At 39.9% G+C, this 18,822-nt stretch overlaps 1 protein-coding gene across 3 annotated transcripts in view; it reads right to left on the bottom strand.

Annotated features, from left to right (window-relative positions):
* Positions 1-18,822, bottom strand: part of LOC137254429 (aldo-keto reductase family 1 member B1-like) — a 124,255-nt gene that overhangs the window by 75,226 nt on the left and 30,207 nt on the right. The window lies entirely within an intron of this gene.

Below are 18,822 nucleotides of genomic sequence, written 5' to 3'. Positions count from 1 at the left end.
TAATTGGGAAGGTCATGGTTCTACATAAATTCGTTGTGGCGGAGATCGTTGATGAAATCATATTGGTAGTGGACTTCTTAGTTGACCATGACATCAAGATCGATATGCAGAGAAGGGTGATGCGTTATGAGAATCAGGATATACCACTTAACTTCAGTTTGGAGAAAGGGTTCAGCAGTAATCGAGTAATGGTGGAGAAGTCTCGACAAAGACCACGAAAGTCAAAGGAAAAGGTTGATGGATCGAATGGGCCAAATAAAGCGAAATCAAAAGTACCTGCGAGAAAAACACGTGCATTGACAAACCCTAATAGACGCACTAAAACGACTGAAACATTTTTTTAGAAAGAATGCAAGGGTGGTTTCAAGCCAGCGCGCACTACTGTTGTGAAACGTCAAGACGATACTGATGATGCACAGTCAATCCGTCAAGCGCAAGCTCAGCGAAGTAGTTCTTTGGCCAAACAACAGAGTGCGAGGGAACGATGAAAGATAATGAGTAGTAAGATGAAACGCAGGTACGATGAGAACAATAATTCGGAAGGTTTCCTGGAGGGAGATTTGGTACTGTTATACAACCCTCACCGGCGGAAAGGTGTTCCAGCCAAATTTCGGTGCAGTTGGGAAGCCCGTACAAAGTTGTGAAGATCAGTGATACCTTATACCGCATACAAACCATTGGGAAACCACGAAATAGAAGAGTGGTACATTTGGAGATGCTAGCGGCGTTTAGATCAGGACTTAGTGGAGGGCAGTGTTACGAATACTAGCAACACTAAAGGGTACTGTCATCTCTAAGCCGATACTAAGCAGTGGCTTGTATGCACATCAACAAATGAATGATTATGTCTACCCATATGTCCATACAAGCAGCGGAGAGAAAACGTACAAATACATGCATATCTCTGAGATACTCCCAAAAGTAGGCAATGGTTTGTGCAAGTATCACTCACAAATACATGCGCATATGAGAAGCTATAAACGTAGTAATTTTATAGCAGATAACTAACTAGTAAATTCTATAATAGAAAAACCTAGAAATATGCAACGAGGAAACCAGACAGTATAAAAGGCAGCAACAGTAGAGGCACGAGAATCAGTTTGATTTTAGACGCTATCTGGCGAGCAATAGCAGTGTTATTTTGAAAGTAGTCTAATAAAGGCCATTTTGCATTATTGAATAGTGGAGTTATTTATTCAACAGTTGGTGATTCGAACGTTAGTAGAAGGTGTAAAATAAGCGAAGTTTCCCTAAATTCGTTACAATATTATAACCGAACTGCCAACATTCATTTTTAGGGAAAAGGTGCGAAAAAAATGTAAAATACCTAACTTTTTCTGTAATAAAAAACTTAAAAATGTAAAGGCTAAATTTAACTTTAATACTTTTCTCAGTTTCCAAATCGATTAACTCCAGTCACATAAAAACTGTAACATTACCGACGATTCTTTTGTTGGATATTCTTTCTTATTAATTTTATATACCGTTAGATGAAAACTATATCTGCAATTATGCATTATATATTTGAATTCATATTATCAGAGGAATTTTTAAAAACAATATACATTACATCATCGCGTTTCTCAACTTTTCGTTTTATGGAGTTATTCGATGTGTGCACTGAGCGGCTCAAATACCTAGTTGGGGATTTAATTACAACAAATGCTTCTCTGGTAGGTAACGTTTCCATATTCAGTACACGGTTGAAAAATTGAGTTTAAGATTTAAACTGGTGGGACTGCGTATTTATATACATATATCACGATAAGATAGAACCGTTCTCTCTTTGAGTCCGGCATTATTATTGTAACGAATTTAGGGGAATCCTGGTTATTGTACACCTTCTGCTAACTTCCAAATCGCTAAACTGTTGAATAAATAACTCCAATATTGAGTAATGCAAAATGGTCTTTATTAGACTACTTTGAGAGTACTTCACCATAACTCTTACTTCAGAACTAATTGCGTGGTCAAATCACACTGATTACTTAGCTTGCGCTGTTTTTATACTCTCCGCCGCTTCATCCGCATATTTCTACTAAAGTCTAGACGTTTCGCCTTCTACTGTATCTCCTGCTTGGTAATTGAGCTACATATATGCGTGTGCATGTGTGAGAACCAACTTCGGCTGATGACTACATGTGTTTGTGAGTATCTCTTCGTTTCCTTGTATGTATGTGTATAAATGATGATTGATTTCATGTACACAAGAGTGGCAGCTTGCTTTCTTGTTGTTGTGCCTTTATTTACTTATTATCAGCTTAGTGCTGCTAATATTCGTCACATTTCATGAAAATGAAATGTCACGAGTCCTTAAGGGAGAAGAGATAGTCCCACCAATAAGTATCCCGAAATTATATGGATTAGTATCTGAGTTTGTTTAATCATGTCCGACTGTCCGCCCGTCCGTCTGTTTAAGCGCAAACTAGTGCTTAAATTTCTGAAATATTTTGATGTAACGGGGAGGGCTAAGCCGAACTCCATAGCGCCCGACGATGAGGCGGAGCTGTTTAGGACTGACATCTACGCCGTTTCGCCTCATAGGAGGGCGGCGGGATGTCGGTGACCAAGAACTGCCAACCCCCTAATCCAGGGTGTTATGCGGACCGTGCCTATTGGAAGATTTGCAGCCAGGCGATAAATACGGCTGTATTCGAACGGAGCCTTCCTGATACCGGGCCACCTCGGGAAGTGTTTATGGCCTTACCACAGTAAGGGGCGCTGCTGTGGCGGACGGTTCTTTCCCCGCTGAGCCCGCCTTGTCGGGCAGGTGGTCGTACGATCAAGATGAACGACTCATTACCTGATTGTAATAAGGACGATGTAAAGAGGAGGACTGAATCGCAATCCAAGTACGACAAATACGAATTAAGCGATGCGTCGGACTCGGGGGGCGAGAGTAGTGCTGATTCAATGAACTCCGTAGAAGAGTTGAAAAGGGTACGGAGCAGAGGAAGTAAAAGAGCTCTCTCGCAGTACCGTGCAGCACTACGAATTGTACAACGCTTGGGAGCAGTGGTCTACCCAACAGAAGTGGAGATCGAGCGCTTGGAATGGGCCCATGAGGCGGTAGAAGTAGGTCGAAGGCAGTTCAAAAGATTTGCTGCGAGAAACCCTCGGTTCTGCAACTGGTACGAGGAGGAAGAAGCGTCGAATGGCAGAATGAAGAGGCAACGTTCGGCGGAGGGCGACAAGCCTGCTTTCAAGAGGCAGAAAGGACCCAGTCCTAGAGCCGCGAGGCAGGGCAGTCGCATAGACAAGACAAGTAGGCCCAAAGCTCTAAGACAGATGGGCCCCAATAGCGAGGTAGCAACTACCTCGAAAGCTGCGAGTCAGAGGGAAGTTCCAACTGCGGAAGTAAGAGATAAGCCAAAGGAAGATAACGCTAAGACTCTGGCTTTCTCGGAGGTGCTAAAGGGAGTTAACGCTAAGACTCCGGCTTTCTCGGAGTTGCCAAAGGTAGATAACACTAAGACTCCGGCTTTTCCCGAGAAGATGAGTGATATGGAAAAGCAGTCACTGACTGTGGCGCTGGTTGATCGTAGCAGTTCTTTCGGACAAATGACTACTGAAAGGTGGAGATCTGTGGAAAGGGAGCTTATTAGCTTAATGCTTAAGATGATGCGGGAACAACCAAGTAAGCCCCTTCCAACCTTTGATTGGGGGATGGTATAATAGTGTGAAGATGATAGCGTGCGACAACATCGCGAGTTTGCGGTGGCTGGAGGAAGTGGTTCCAAACCTCCAAAGGCAAGGTTTGAGGTGGTGGATAAAGCGCAAATCCCCACGGTACCAAAATTTAAGGTATGGATACCATGCGTGATGAAGTCGGAGGATACACTGCGACTTCTGCAGAATCAGAACACGAACATACCGACACAGGATTGGAAGGTACTTACTGTATCTCGGCCTACCGAGGATGGTCAATTCTACATCTTCCAAATAAACAAGCAGGCGGAGGATATTTTGTACACGCACCTTGGCAAAATGTCTTTTGGCACGGGTAAACTTTACATGCGACTCAGGAAAAGAAGTCCCGAGGATAAAAACCCTAACACGCTAGAAGTGGGCGAAGTCGAAAAGCACCTCAAAAGCCTAAGGGAAAAAAGACAGGTGGAGGTCCCCGACGTCACCACGAAGGTGTTGGAAGAGGACCAACCGCCAAATGGTGCTGTGACTCGCACAAAGGAACACCCGGCACAGCAGTTACGAGAGTCTGAAGGGGGCCTCGAATACTCGAAATCAAAAGGGCAAGGGGAGGACGACGACGTCACGACGAAGGTGCTGGAGGGGGACAAACAGCCCAATGGTGCTGCGATTCCTACAGATAAACCTGGAACACAGTAAAGTGGCGTCAAGCGAACTCCTCCTAACCCTTGAGGAGGGTTCGTTTGACGCGGCGCTGATCCAGGAACCGTGGCTCTCATCGGGAGGAAAGGTTTCTGCACTTAGCGCGCGCGGGTTTGGCGTTTACTACGCGCAAAGGGAAGGACGGGTGCGAGCTGTAGTAATGGTAAGGAAACAGCTGCATTCATATATGCTGTCTAATTACACCACTGAGGACCTCGTAGCGGCGGCCTCGGTCTACCGAGGATGGTCAGTTCTACATCTTCCAAATAAACAAGCAGGCGGAGGATATTTTGTACACGCACCTTGGCAAAATGTCCTTTGGCACAGGCAAAATTTACAGGCGACTCAGGAAAAGAAGTCCCGACGATAAAAACCCTAACACGCTAGAGGTGGGCGAAGTCGAAAAGCACCTCAAACGCCTCAGGAAAAAAGACGCTGATCCAGGAGCCGTGGCTCTCATCGGGAGGAAAGATTTCTGTACTTAGCGCGCGCGGGTTTGGCGTTTACTACGCGCAAACGGAAGGACTGGTGCGAGCTGTAGTAATGGTAAGGAAATAGCTGCATTCATATATGCTACCTAATTACACCACTGAAGACCTCGTAGCGGTGGCCGTTGAGCAAAAGAATAAGCAGGCATTTATCCTGGCGTCCTGCTACATGGCCCATGTAGTGCAAAAGGCTAGTACAGGAGGAAGGGCGCAAAGGGCGGTTGCTGATAGGCGCAGATGCAAATGCGCACCACAATGCGTGGGGAGGAGCAGATACGAACGAGAGAGGCGAATCTCTATTTTGTTACATCCTGCAAACCAATTTGCAGATAGCCAACAGGGAAAATGTCCCTACTTACATTGGTCCAACATCCAGCAATGTTCTGGATATTACATTGAGCTCCGAGCGTGATATATCAAGGTATGATTGGATGGTTCTTGGTAGACCATCCTTCTCCGACCATGCGTATATCAGCTTCAGCATCCCCCTAAAGAGGGTAGAGAAGGGAGGAACCTTTAGAAACCCTAGGTCAACGAACTGGACTAAATTCCAGAAACATGTAGAAACAAAACCGGGACAACCCAAAGAGGTTGCCAATGTGGAGGAACTGGAAGAGTCGAATGAATTCCTAACAAGGACGCTTATGACTGCGTATAACAAAGCTTGCCCTCTAAGAAGATTCAGAGGAAAAGCAAAGCCGCCATGGTGGAGCAATGAGCTGAGTCTTCTAAGAAGACAGGTAAAAGAAATGTTTAAGCTCGCAAAGACCGCGGAAAGCGAAGCGTGTCGGGACGAGTACAGGGATCTACTGAGGATCTAAAAGCGTGAAATTACCAGGGCGAAGAGAAACTCATGGTTGAAAAAAGTCCTAGCAAGGGGAAACGTAGTCCAGGGACTAATAAAGAAAGAGAACGGGGAATGGTCACGTAATAGTGAGGAATCCCTTGGGGTGCTTCTCGACACACATTTCCCATCGGGAGAGGGTTTAAAGAGCCAGCAGACATCACTCACACTTCGATCACGGAGCCGGGCTTGGTGACCGATATCAAGATAGAATAGGCAGAGAAAACGTTTTCTAATAGCGTTTTCTTTTCTGAAATAAATTTGTGCCTAAGTAAATGGTAAAGCCTTAATAGTGTTACTCCTACCCCAGAAAATTGTCAACATTTATAGTGCATACAAAAAACATTTCGTCTCACCATATTCACTTATATCACAAATCACACAAGAAGATTGCGCATTGCGCATGTAAACATTAGATCATCTCTTTTTTATGGGCAATTCTTACGTCATCTTCCTTTAGCTCTTGTTTTTTTCTCTCCTTCTTTCATTCGTTCAAACAGTAGCTGCCCAGAACGAAGCAATTTTGAACTCGTGAATGCGCAATCTGGTAGGTGATCTGCACTCATATTAACAGAGTATATGTGGAACTCAGAACGAATTGAGAGTTTCAGAGTTGCAATGCCACACCGCCATTTTTTACAGGGTAAAAGTGTAACGCTTTTGCGTTGCGAGCAGGCAACAATTTTCACAAAAGAACGAAATACCCCGTAAAGGTGTTGCCTGTTTTTGGAATAGAACATCAACCCTTGCGCGGCGTACAAAAAGCGTAACACTATAGCCAGAAAAGAAAACGCTATAAGTTTAAATCTCCGGGCCCAGACGGTATATTCCCGGCCATGCTACAAGTTTCAAGTATGGCGGTCGTGGAATGGCTTAAAATAATATTCGATGGGTGCATAAGGCTGAATCCTGACCGCACTCTTGGAGAAGTGCTCGTGTAGCTTTCCTACCAAAGGCGGGGAAGATTGATCACGTGTATCCCAAAGACTATAGACCCATTAGCTTAACATCATTTCTGCTCAAAACCTTTGAGAGGCTGATAGATGTGTACATAAAGTCCAACGTGGATGAAAAGCTGCTCTCCACAACACAGCATGCGTACACCAAAGACAAGTCGGTAGACACCGCATTGCATAGGGTGGTAATTTTGGTGGTTAACCAAATATTTAAATATTTATTTTTTTAAAATATTATTTTATTTATTTTTGAGTTTAAATATTTTCCAACTAATTAGAATTTTCTTTTTTGAAGTTATTCAAAATTTTTAAGTTAACACGAAATCTCCGGGGCCTTCAATAATGTTTCTAAATGGGCGATTATGGATGGTCTTAATTACATTAAAGTACATCCTGCCTTAATCAGATGGATCGGCTGCATGTTAAATTGCAGAAAGATTACATCACAATGGGGATTATACGAGGCCACGAAATCAGTGCTATCACCTCTGCTGTGGACACTGGTCATCAACCAACTGCTCAGGCGATTCGATGAGGGACCCGTAAAACTTACAGCTTACGCAGATGACGTTGCAATTGTCATAAGTGGATAGTGCCTTCCAACGATTAGTTCTTTGATGGATCGGGCGCTTCGTGATATTCATACCTGGGCATCTAATGTCGGGTTGAAACTCAATGCGGAGAAGACGGATATGGTCTTGTTTACAAAGAGGTACAAGGTCCCAAATTGGACCAGGCCTAAGTTAGGAGGGTGATCTTACAGGAGAAAGCTTGCACAAAATATCTAGGAATCATCCTAGACAGTAAGCTGTCATGGAAGCTCAACGTGGAGGAGAGGGTGAAGAAGGCCTCAACGGCACTCTATGCATGTAAAAGAATGCTGGGGTGTACGTGGGGCTTATCGCCCTCTCTTTCTCATTGGGTTTTTAAAGCGATTGTAAGCCCTATTCTATACTATGCAGTTCTTGTTTGGTGGAAAGCCACACAAAAAACAACATTCCTCAAAAAATTCGAGGGGGTATACAGACTATCCATGCTTAGCATTACGGGAGCCCTGAAAACAACCCCGACGGCTGCACTGTATGTCATTCTGCACATTCCACCTGTAGACCTGGTAGCAAAGAAGATAGCATTAATAACTGCAACCAGGCTCGGTGCCTCGGGGCAGCTTGAGCGCCGACCATATGGCCATAGTAGTATAGCGTCATCAATCACAAGACGAACAGACTACCTGATTCCCTATCTGCGCTTCGAGGGAGATCTAAAGACCACAATAGACGTGGACGGTTGGCGCAAGGGTGCGCAAATGGCGGACGAGGCGATACATATGTACACAGATGGTTCCAAAGTAGTGAAAGGAGTAGGGCTGCGGTATACTGTGCTGATCCGGAAATAAGCAGATCCTACAGGCTGCCGGATTACTGTAGCGTTTTCCAAGCGGAAATATTAGCCTTAACCAAAGCAGTAGAAACCCTGGAAGAAAATAGCTTAACCTGCAACCGTGTTAACTTTTATATTGACAGTCAAGCAGCAATTAAGGCAATACTCTCGCATCAGCATCTAAATGCGTGTTAGAGTGTACGCAGTCTCTGGAGAGAATCGGGACAGGGAGAAGCATACATCTAAATTCGGTTCCAGGGAAAATGGGAATAGATGGGAATGAAAAAGCGGACGAACTAGCTAAAAAGGGCGCATCCCTTGAAGCTTGCTCCGTAGACGTCCCAATTAGACTGGGCGAGATTAAGCGAAGGCGAGAAGTGCACATGATCGACCGAGCGGGAAAGGCGTGGGTTCAAGCGCGGGGCTGTCGAAGATTATGTGTAGGTCTTACAACCTTAGACTAGCAAAGTTGATTCTATCATTAACAAGTAAGGAAGGTTAGGTTCGGGTGTAACCGGACATTACATACTCAGTTGAGAGCTATGGTGACAACATAAGGGAAAATAACCATGTAGGAAAATGAACCGAGGGAAACCCTGGAATGTGTTTGTATGACATGTGTATCACATGAAAGACATTAAAGATTATTTTATGAGGGAGTGGGCCATAGTTCTATAGGTGGACGCCATTTAGGGATATAGCCATAAAGGTGGATCAGGGTTGACTCTAGAATGCGTTTGTACGATATGGGTATCAAATTAAAGGTGTTAATGAGTATTTTAAAAGGGAGTAATCCTTAGTTCCATAGGTGGACGCTGTTTCGAGATATCGCCACAAAGGTGGAACAGGGGTGACCCTAGAATTTGTTTGTACAATATGGGCATCAAACGAATGGTGTTAATGAGTATTTTAAAAGGGAGTGGGCCTTAGTTCTATAGGTGGATGCCGTTTCGAAATATCGCCATAAAGGTTGACTCTAGAATGTGTTTGTACGATATGGGTATCAAATTAAAGGTATTAATGAGTATTTTAAAAGGGAGTAATCCTTAGTTCCATAGGTGGACGCCGTTTCGAGATATCGCCATAAAGGTGGACCAGGGGTTACTCTAGAATGAGTTTGTACGATATGGGTATCAAATTAAAGGTATTAATGAGAGTTTTAAAAGGGAGTGGTGGTAGTTGTATATGTGAAGGCGTTTTCCAGATATCGACCAAAATGTGGACCAGGGTGACCCAGAACATCATCTGTTGGATACCGCTAATTTATTTATATATGTAATACCTGCCAAGATTTTAAGGGTTTTTTATTTCGCCCTGCAGAACTTTTTCATTTTCTTCTACTTAATATGGTAGATGTCACAACCATTTTATAAAGTTTTTTCTAAAGTTATATTTCGTTTCAATAAAACAATCCAATTACATTACCATGTTTCATCCCTTTTTTCGTATTTGGTATAGAATTATGGAATTTTTTTCATTTTTCGTAATTTTCGATATCGAAAAAGTGGGCGTGGTCATAGTCGGATTTCGTTCATTTTTCATACCAAGATAAAGTGAGATCAAGTAAGCACGTGAACTAAGTTCATTAAAGATATGTCGATTTTTGCTCAAGTTATCGTGTTAACGGCCATGCGGAAGGACAGACGGACGACTGTGTATAAAAACTGGGCGTGGCATCAACCGATTTCGCCCATTTTCACAGAATTCAGTTAACGTCATAAAATCTATGCCCCTACCAAATTTCAAAAGGATTGGTTAATTTTTGTTCGACTTATGGCGTTAAAAGTATCCTAGACAAATTAAATGAAAAAGGGCGGAGCCACGCCCATTTTGAAATTTTCTTTTATTTTTGTATTTTGTTGCACTATATCATTACTGGAGTTGAATTTTGACATAATTTACTTATATACTGTAAAGATATAAAATTTTTTGTTAAACCTTTACTTAAAAAAATTTTTTTTGCTAATTTTTATTAAGCGTACATATAGTAATAGGAGTAACGTTCCTGCCAATTTTCATCATATTATCTTCAACGACTGCCAAATTACAGCTTGCAAAACTTTTAAATTACCTTCTTTTAAAAGTGGGCGGTGCCACGCCCATTGTCCAAAATTTTACTAGTTTTCTATTCTGCGTCATAAGTTCAACTCACCTACCATGTTTCATCGCTTAATCCGTATTTGGCAATGAATTATCGCAATTTTTCGGTTTTTCGAAATTTTCGATATCGAAAAAGTGGGCGTGGTTATAGCCCGATATCGTTCATTTTAAATAGCGATCTGAGATGAGTGCTCAGTAACCTACATACCAAATTCCATCAAGATACCTCAAAATTTACTCAAGTTATCCTGTTAACGGACAGACGGACGGACGGACGGACATGGCTCAATCGAATTTTTTTTCGATGCTGATTATTTTGATATACGGAAGTCTATATCTATCTCGATTCCTTTATATATGTACAAACAACCGTTATCCAATCAAACTTAATATACTCTGTGAGCTCTGCTCAACTGAGTATAAAAAGAGAGGACTGTAGACTCATGACGGGTATTCTGACTGGATACTGCCTTCTGGCGTCACATGCCTTTAAATTAGGCTTGGTCAGTGATAGCAGATGTAGGAAGTGGAGGAAGAAACGATCGGGCACATTCTGTGCTCGTGCCCTGCACTTGTCAGGCTAAGACTCCAGCTATTAGGAATGATACAGCTGTTAAATCTAGAAGCAGCAAGTGGGGTAAGTCCTAGGAAGCTTCTAGTATTTGCCAAGAGGACCGAGTTATTTCATAACATAGGTCCTGGTTTTTGATAGGGTTTTTCAGTTTGGTCATTAAAACAAACTTCTGGTTAGACCACGGACTCAATCAGTCTATGTGAGGTCCTCATGGACCGGCAAGTTCAACCTAACCTAACCTTGGTGAGCGGGTATATTTTCGTAACCGATTAGACGTTTGTCGGTACCAAGCGATTTTCATAAAAGAGGTTTTTTGTCATATATTCTTCAATTTATCAGATAGAAACTCCAAATTTCACCAGGATGCTTTCGTGTATGGCACATATTGTCTGAAAAATTGTTCTGATCGATCGTATATATAGTATATATCCTATGCAACCGATTGTTCAGATAAGCTTTTCGTAGCTTTTACCACAGTTAACAGTTAAAAGCATCAAATTTCGCGAAATGATTACGTATGTACATATATGGCATTTATTATTGTTGTCTAAAAAAAAAACAAAAAGATCGGTCATATATGTATATAGGATATACCCCGTACACGGGATGAGTGAGATAAAAGTTCTTCTGTCATGCAAAGCCTGAAGACCAAGCAATTTGTGCCTGGGGGAGGCCGTCTGGCCAGTGAAGCATACGTAAAGCAATTTTTGTAAAAAAAATTTGAACTTACTCAATTTTATAGGAGTTAGATTCATAGAAAGGATTCCATATTATTGAGCAATATTCAAGGATATATAAAGTGCCTTCAACCTCATAGAGTCCTTAAAGTCACTGGTGTTACGTCTACTGAACCCAACCATTGCAACAAATTTTGAAACAATGAAGTCAATGTAACTAGAAATAAAATAATTACAAAAAAAATTGTTGAGTTAAACGGTTTTATTGAAAACAATACTTACATGATGTAATAATAATACTAAAAGCTAGAAAATAATTAGGTAGGTCCTAGGTACTAGTCATCACACTCCTTTGGAGGAGAGACAAGCATACGTGGCGCAGAGTCGAGTAAAGTCTTTGGAAGGATTATGTATTGAGGACTTAGGTTGTAACAAATTGTCAGGAAAGTCCTTGCAGTAAGTAATGAGTCACTAAATGAACTAAATAGATTGAGAAATAACAGGCAAATAAATAAAGACTAAAAACTTGAAAAAAAAAATAATTAAAAAAAAATTTGTTAATTTAAACGGTTTTATTGAAAACAATACTTACATGAAGTAATAATAATACTAAAAGCTAGAAAATAATTAGGTAGGTCCTAGGTACTAATCATCACACTCCTCATCAATCTAGGGCGTTGATCAGACAAATAATAAAAGCGTTGGACGCGTGAAATTTCTAAAAATGTGATTAGGGTTGAGTTGGTCTTATATATGACTTTAAATAGAAATTTACGCGTCCAACGCTTTTATTTGTCTGATCAACGCCCTAGATTGATGAGGAGTGTGATGACTAGTACCTAGGACCTACCTAATTATTTTCTAGCTTTTAGTATTATTATTACTTCATGTAAGTATTGTTCTCAATAAAACCGTTTAAATTAACAAATTTTTTTTTTAATTATTTTTTTTTTCAAGTTTTTAGTCTTTATTTATTTGCCTATTATTTCTCAATCTATTTAGTTCATTTAGTGACTCATTACTTACTGCAAGGACTTTCCTGACAATTTGTTACAACCTAAGTCTTCAATACATAATCCTTCCAAAGGCTTTACTCGACTCTGCGCCACGTATGCTTGTCTCTCCTCCAACTCCAAGATATTTTGATGGCGTTTCTACCGACCACAAATACGACGTTTTTGAATATCTAGATCTTTTCGCCACCTAGCGGCGATTTTTTTTTCATAGGTCGCTTTCTATTCTCGTTTGTGAATATCTCGATCCTTGTGCCACCTAGCGGCGATTTTTTTTCATAAGTCGCTTTTTATTCTTGTATGTATTATGTGTTCCACCTATGTGCGCCACCTAGCGGCGATTTTTTTCATAGGTCGCTTTCTATTCTCGTTTGTGAATATATCGATCCTTGCGCCACCTATCGGCGATTTTTTTTTCATAGGTCGGTTTCTATTCTCTTATTTATTATGTGTTCCATTTTTTCTTATTATTGCATTTTCATTGGGTTCTGAACTATATTCCAAGTTTCAAGCTTGTAGCTTATCGGGAAGTTACTCAAATTTCAATTACAAAATTCGTGACAGCCATCCAACCAACCAGCCTGTCAAGTCAACCTAAATAAAACTGTTTAAAAGAGAGTTTGGAGTAAAAAATTACAACCAAGTCTTTGCTCTCTTGACAACGATTAAGAGATTTAGCATTTAGTTTATAGATAAAGAATGTGGCAGTTGTCTTTTTGGAATAAGGCACAACACATCATTTGTTTGAATTTAAAAATAAATTATTGTCTGCGCACCATCCGGCAAAAGAGTCGAGATCAGAACAGTTAGAAATAGTTTGACAAGTAAATAGTATTTTTTGTGAAATATATAGTTACGGTATTATATTTCAATCATTAAAGGGGAGGAGTGATAGGGAAACATATTGAGTAAAAAGTGCTAAGTCAGGAGAAAAAATTTGTTTTGAGTGTGGAAATTGTGCTAAGTCATAAAATAGCTGCTGGGTTAGCACACATGATTTTTATACTCAGTTGAGCAGAGCTCACAGAGTATATTAACTTTGATTGGATAACGGTTGGTTGTGCAGGTATAAAGGAATCTAGATAGATATAGACTTCCATATATCAAAATCATCAGTATCGAAAAAAAATTCGATTGAGCCATGTCCGTCCGTCCGTCCGTCTGTCCGTTAACACGATAACTTGAGTAAATTTTGAGATATCTTGATGAAATTTTGTATGTAGGTTCCTGGGCACTCATCTCAGATCGTTATTTAAAATGAACGATATCGGACAATAACCACGCCCACTTTTTCGATATCGAAAAATCGAAAAAGTGCGATAATTCATTACCAAATACGGATTAAGCGATGAAACTTGGTAGGTGAGTTGTATTTATGACGCAGAATAGAAAACTAGTAAAATTTTGGACAATGGGCGTGGCACCGCCCACATTTAAAAGAAGGTAATTTAAAAGTTTTGCAAGCTGTAATTTGGCAGGCGTTGAAGGTATCATGATGAAATTTGGCAGAAACGTTACTCTTATTACTTTATGTCTGCTCAATAAAAATTAGCAAAATCGGAGAACGACCACGCCCACTTTTAAAAAAAAAATTTTTTTAAATTCAAATTTTAAAAGAAAAGTTAATATCTTTACAGCATAAAAGTAAATTATGCCAACATTCAACTCCAGTAATGATATGGTGCAATAAAATACAAAAATAAAAGAAAATTTTAAAATGGGAGTGGCTCCGCCCTTTTTCACTTAATTTGTCTAGGATGCTTTTAATGCCATAAGTCGAACAAAAATTTACCAATCCTTGTGAAATTTGGTAGAGGCTTAGATTCTAGGACAATAACTGTTTTCTGTGAAAAAGGGCGAAATCGGTTGAAGCCACGCCCAGTTTTTATACACAGTCGACCGTCTGTCCTTCCGCTCGGCCGTTAACACGATAACTTGAGCAAAAATCGATATATCTTTACCAAACTCAGTTCACGTACTTATCTGAACTCACTTTATATTGGTGTAAAAAATGGTCGAAATCCGACTATGACCGGCGTGGTCATATCGATATCGAAAATTACGAAAAATGAAAAAAAATGCCATAATTATATACCAAATACGAAAAAAGGGATGAAACATGGTAATTGGATTGGTCTATTGACGCAAAATATAACTTTAGAAACAATCTTGTTAAAATGGGTGTGACACCTACCATATTAAGTAGAAGAAAATTTAAAAGTTTTGCAGGGCGAAATCAAAAGCACTTGGAATCTTGGAAGGAATATTGTTGGTGGTATTACATATATAAATAAATTAGCGGTACCCGACATATGATGTTCTGGATCACCCTGGTCCACATTTTGGTCTATATCTCGGAAACGCCTTCACATATACAACTAAGGCCCACGCCCTTTTAAAATACTCATTAAAATCTTTCATTTGATACCCATATTGTACAAACGCATTCTAGAGTCACCCCTGGTCCATCTTTATGGCGATATCCCTAAATGGCGTCCATCTATAGAACTATGGCCCACTTCCTCTTAAAATACTCTTTAATACCTTCCATTTGATACCCATATCGTACAAACAAATTCTAGAGTCACCCCTACCCACCTTTATGGCGATATCTCGAAAATTCATCCACCTATAGAACTAAGGCCAACTCCCTTTTAAAATACTCATTAACATCTTTCATTTGATACCCATATCGTACAAACAAAATCTAGAGTCACCCCTGGTCCACCTTTATGGCAATATCTGAAAAAGGCGTCCACCTATAGAACTAAGGCCCACGCCCTTATAAAATACTCATTAACACCTTTCATTTGATACCCATATCGTACAAACAAATTCTAGAGTCACCCCTGGTCCACCTTTATGGCGATATCCCGAAAAGACGTCCACCTTTTAGAACTAAGGCCTACGCCCTTTTAAAATACTCATTAACACCTTTCATTTGATACCCATATCGTACAAACAAATTCTAGAGTCACCCCTGGTCCACCTTTATGGCGATATCTCAAAAAGGCGTCAACCTATAGAACTAAGGCCCACGCCATTTAAAAATACTCATTAACACCTTTCATTTCATACCCATATCGTACAAAAAAATTCTAGAGTCACCCCTGGGCCACCTTTATGGCGATATCTCAAAAAGGCGTCCACCTATAGAACTAAGGCCCACTCATTTTTAAAATACTCTTTAACACCTTTCATTTGATACCCATATCGTACAAACAAATTCTAGAGTCACCCCTGGTCCACCTTTATGGCGATATCTCGAAAAGGTGTCCACCTATAGAACTAAGGCCCACGCCCTTTTAAAATACTCATGAACACCTTTCATTTGATACCCATATTGTACAAACGCATTCTAGAGTCACCCCTGGTCCACGTTTATGGCGATATCCCGAAAAGGCGTCCACCCATAGAACTAAGGCCCACTCCCTTTTAAAACACTTATTCACACCTTTTGTTTGATACCCATATAGTGCAAATGCATTCTAGAGTCAACCCTGGTCCACTTTTATAACGATATTCCGAAAAGGCGTCCCCCTATAGAACTAAGGCCCACTCCCTTTTAAAATATTCATTAACACCTTTCATTTGATGCTCATAGAGTACAAACAAAATCTAGAGTCACCCCTGGTCCACCTTTATGGCGATATCTCGAAAAGGCGTCTACATATAGAACTAAGGCCCACGCCCTCTTAAAATACTCATTAACACCTTTCATTTGATACTCATATCGTACAAACAAATTCTAGAGTCACCCGTGGTCCATCTTTATGGCGATATCTCGAAAGGCGTCCATCTATAGAAGTTAGGCCCACGCCCTTTTAAAATACTCATTAATACTCATATCATACAAAATAAATTCTAGAGTCACCCCTGGTCCACCTTTATGGCGATATCTCGAAAAGGCGTCCACCTATAGAACTTAGGCCCACTCCCTTTTAAAATTATCATTAACACATTTCATTTGATACCCATATCGTACAAACAAATTCTAGAGTCAAGCCTGGTCCACCTTTATGGCGATATCCCTAAATGGCGTCCATCTATAGAACTATGGCTCACTTCCTCTTAAAATACTCTTTAATACCTGCCATTTGATACGCATGTCACATCACATTCCAGGGTTACCCTAGGTTCTTTTTACAACATGGTGATTTTCCCTTACTTTGTCTCCACAGCTCTCAACTGAGTATTTAATGTTCGGTTACACCCGAACTTAGCCTTCCTTACTTGTTATTTATCTTTTTCAAAGCTTCTACACTCAAAAGTATTGCAACTAAGATATCCTCATTCAGTTTTGAAAAAAGAGGTTATTTCAAAAATTATTCATTTTTTTCGTCTCCTGTAAAATTCGTAAAAAGTGACTTAGCACATTTTCACATTAAGCTAACGATATGAAAACAAAACAATAAAAATATATGTGTTTTCAAAAAAATTTTTTGTCAGAAAACATAACATAGCCTGGGAACTGGGATTTCAGGCACCCTATTGCGCAGAGCTCCAGATTACTACAGCGGCACCGTTACCTCGCAAGTTGATCAAATCCTCAAGAGGAGCTCCAGCGCTCAATGAAATAAGATACGTGGTACAGGCCTTGGATATAGACCCTATATTATAGAGGAAACCACAACCACCAGAAGCATTTTTCTTATACCTGTCCTCGCAGTTTAACAAACAATATACTCCATATATGTGTATTAGGCCGGGTCGGTTTGTGGGGAGGCAAAAAAATCGCCCATTGCTCTGTGAAAATCATATTCTAGGGATCAAAATAAGAAACTTTGCCGAAGGAACGACGAAGGAAAACGAATTCTGATGCCCCCCCCCCCCCCCCTTTGGGTCGTTGGGGCAAATTTTGAAAAATCCCACTTTGAAATGCCTATGTTTTTTCTTTTTGGAGTTTATTTTTCTCTATAGAAATTTATTTAGTCAGAACATATGTATGAAAATGAAAAAATGAATTTAATTTAGTAATAGAAAAGAAATTTAAAAAAATTATTAGAAATTAGCGTTTTTACAACCCTTTGAAAACCAAGGCATCACTGTGATGCATTTGCATGTCGTAAACATAGTTGTGTGGGTTTTTTGTTCAACCGTTTTAAAAAATGAAGGTATCATTGTGACACAATTGCAGATCGTAAAATTGCTTGTGTTGTTTTTTTAAGCCACCACAAGACACAGCAGGTAGAATTGAATACCCAAAAGTTCGACCCAAAGGGGGGAACATCAGAATTCGTTTTAGAGGTATGATTCCTTCGGCAAAGTTTCTTATTTTGATCTCTAGAATACGATTTTCGCAGAGCAATGAGCGATTTTTAAATCGACCCGCCCTAATGTGTATGTATATAAATACATTCATATGTTTATAAAATTGCATGCTTAATTAACAAATATACATACATACTTACGTACATACGTACATACTCAGGTGGATGCTTGCATTAGGCCCTTTCATAAAGTTTCTACCAATCTCAATTTTTTCATAAATCCACTCGTTCCAACTCAATATAAAACCTGAAGTACATAGTCTAACTGAGTAGTTTACTAATAAATAATTAATTTCTTTCAAAATTCAATAAACCGCTTGAAAAAAAGATCAAATATGAAAATATATTTGGAATACTTATACTGCAGAGCGTAAGGGTAATAACACTATCTCGGCTGCCGTTTCGAAAGCGCCCTATATCAGAAAACGATAACGACCTATTTCATAATATATTGCAAAAACGCTATATCTTAGAATTCGGTTGAAGAACGCTCTGTCTCAGAATTTGTTTCAAAAATGCCCTATTTGAGATCAAATTCAGTACATTTTTACATTGGGCGTTTCAGAAAAAAAAACTTTGAGATAGGGCGATCTTCAACCGAATTCTGAGATAGCACTTTTTTGCAATATATTATGAAATACATACGTAGGTGATGTATATTGGAACGATTTTCCGTCATCCCTTGTCAAATTTGGTTTTGAGACAAACCGGTTTCGGCGTTGTGCCATCATCATGATAGATACGTGGATGACATAATATGCGTTTTAACTACTAATAACGAAGAGCTTGTACTGGAGTACCTCAACAAGCAGCACGAAAATATAAAATTTACAATGGAAACCGAAAAAGACGGAGGAATCAACTATCTAGACCTCACGATAAATATTGATAAAGAAGCCAAAAGATTTTTTTTTTTGTTTTAATTGACACTGCATTCGCAAGCGTCGAATGGCAAGGTGCTTAAAAGAGCCCTTAAAATGCCAGGTTATGCTAATTTTATTCAAAGTCAATTTATCGTTTCATTTCACTTGATCCTCCGTTATTCACAAGCTCCGTTATTCACAGTAGCTTCTTTATATAATTCCGTTATTTCCCGAAATGTACATTTTTTGGTTATTTTTTTTTTTTGGCACCACGCCAGGCACAAAATCAGTAATATGTATTTCAGAA

This window comes from Eurosta solidaginis, chromosome 5, assembly GCF_040869045.1.
Source record: "Eurosta solidaginis isolate ZX-2024a chromosome 5, ASM4086904v1, whole genome shotgun sequence".
Taxonomy (NCBI): domain Eukaryota; kingdom Metazoa; phylum Arthropoda; class Insecta; order Diptera; family Tephritidae; genus Eurosta; species Eurosta solidaginis.
This window is presented reverse-complemented; position numbering and strand designations above follow the sequence as displayed.